The following is a 2,370-nucleotide window of genomic DNA, read 5'->3' on the forward strand; positions in this document are numbered from 1 at the left end:
GATTTCCATAAAATCTCATGAATTTGTTATCATCATTATTATAACTTCATAATCACTGTATCAGGATAATTTGGTTGAAACTGTTTGAAACTAATAGGAACAGAATCTGGCTGTTGAAGCAAAATATTTATTGGAAGGATGTTGGCCAGCTTACAGGCTAATCAGGGCATTCTGGTCCAACTATGGAAGGAGCGCTGGCAGTTCAAGGTGGTGGCAAAGATCTAGGGAGAGGGTTTCCCCAATAATCTTTCCAGGATGCTTGCCTTGAAATGAATGAACTCAAACCTTCTCTGTCTTATTGCTACTTTTCTCAAGACTGAAATTCCAAGAAGTAAGCATTTGAATATCCTATCCAGGAGAGGACAGAGAACCACTGGGGACCATTGGGGAACTCTCATTTCCACTAAAGATATCAGGAACTTAGTGCCAGAGAAGGTGGAATGGAAACCGGTCAGCCGAAGAATACCACCTCACTGTTAATTTATTATTATTGTTATGAATATTACTTGCCATCATCTTTATTCTCCATTGCTGGAAGGATGAAGGAGATCTATACCTGGGACATTTCTCAAAATGAGACGAGATGAGAGTTTAGAGCTAGGATGGAATTTATGGCTGTGCATGAGTTAAACAGTGAGATGTCTCTGGGCAGAAGTAGAGATATTTCTGATATGAACCAATCTGGGACACCTGTTCATGTGGGATAGAACATTGAGAGGAGCGTTTTTCCTAATAGAGAACGGCTTGTCAATTTACAAACTTGGGTTTCTACAAGAGGATCTGATAACTTCCTCCGAAGTCTTTACCAACAGATGAGAAGATTCTCCTTTTTGTCTTGTTGAGTGAGGTCTATTTCACCAAACATTTTAATTATAATAATTTTTCTTTAAAACAATTATATATGGAACACTTCATGAATTTGTGTGTCATCCTTGCGCAGGGGCCATGCTAATCTTCTCTTTATTGTTCCAATTTTAGTATATGTGCTGCTGAAGCCAGCACTCACCAAACATTTCGCATTGTTGATAGCCAAGATCTGCATATTAGTATCTTAGTCTTCTCAATACTTTTAAAAAGTCACTTCCATTTTTTGATCTTTGTTATCTACTTAGGAGTTAGTCACTTTGTTCTATGTACTTTGTATATGGCTGCAAATAGGATGGAGGGGTGCTTATGCTTTTGAGCTTAATTGGGACAGGATATAAAACAAATAGTTATGCAAATAATCATAGTTTTGATCAAAATGCCCTGAAGGAGACATGTAGGATGTAATGACCGTGTGTATACAATGAGGGACTAACTTAAACATGGAGGGTCAGGAAGGCTTCCCTCAGGATTAGAGTTTGAGCTGAGACATGAAGGATGAATAGGAGTTAGGTTAAGAGGGGTGGGGTGGAGGGAGTAGGGGTTTGGGGCAGAAGCAGGTATTAAGGCCAGAGGTGGAATGTAGCTCAGCCTACTGCAGAAATCTTAAGACCAGTGTTTCTGGATTGCAGTGAGGGGAAGAGATTGGTGAGACAGAAGATTCTCCTTTCCTTTCCAATGCTAAGGCCAACAACTTTTAATATTTGAAGATGTTTCATCTTATCAAATGTGCTAATCTTGACAATCTTTTAGGAAGCAGACGGAGGAAGTAAATAGAAACATTGCAAGGAGGGGACATTGGCTATTTTTGGCCCATGCTCCATGAAAGCATCGAAAAACCACAACTCTGCCTGTCTCATTTGACTTCTGTGCTCCACGTCTTAAGCTGCGTTGACCAATCAGAGAGGCAAACAGTATCTATGTTTGAGTCATCCCCATCCTTTCAAAATCCTTCTGAAGACTGGTCATTTTTTTTCTCTGTTAGGTGCTTGGAAAATTTTCAGAAGAACAATCAGGCAGAGCAGTGAATGCTGTGTGTGCACACATTCCCTCTGGCCTGGTGTTTCCAGTTCAGCGGGCCAATTCTCACTTGTCATATTGAGTCCTTTATTACAACAAAATATTATTTTAAAGCTGCACTAACAGTAATTAGAAGCAATTGAGTTTTATCAACTAACACAAACTATGGGATTTGGAACTTGGATTTTAGCTGGTATTTTAATGAAGTGTGTGTTAACAACACCAAATCTTCTGTCAGGGCAGCAGCTGAGTTGCATATACAGACCTTTGATGGGGGACCATGTGTTAACGCTCAGAGGCGTCAGGCTCATGTGGGACTCTGCACATCCATACCTCACAGATCTGTCTCCCAGGCCCATTTTTATTTTCTCCTTCTCCTAATGAAAATTCTGATAGTCCTCACATTTGTTCCGATAAAAATTTGGAATTAAAGATGATTATTCCATGTGCACATATTAATAATACATATTTAGACGTGAGTAATGA

General features: G+C 39.5%; 1 non-coding gene across 1 annotated transcript; it reads right to left on the reverse strand.

Moving 5' to 3' along the window:
* Positions 1-895: 895 nt before the first annotated feature.
* Positions 896-1,002, reverse strand: LOC112439787 (U6 spliceosomal RNA). Its single transcript, XR_003028007.1, has one exon. It is a non-coding gene; the product is annotated as a U6 spliceosomal RNA (small nuclear RNA).
* Between the last annotated feature and the right edge of the window lie 1,368 nt (positions 1,003-2,370).

The sequence above is a fragment of the Pan paniscus genome, chromosome 3 (assembly GCF_029289425.2).
Source record: "Pan paniscus chromosome 3, NHGRI_mPanPan1-v2.0_pri, whole genome shotgun sequence".
In the NCBI taxonomy this organism is placed as follows: Eukaryota; Metazoa; Chordata; class Mammalia; order Primates; family Hominidae; genus Pan; species Pan paniscus.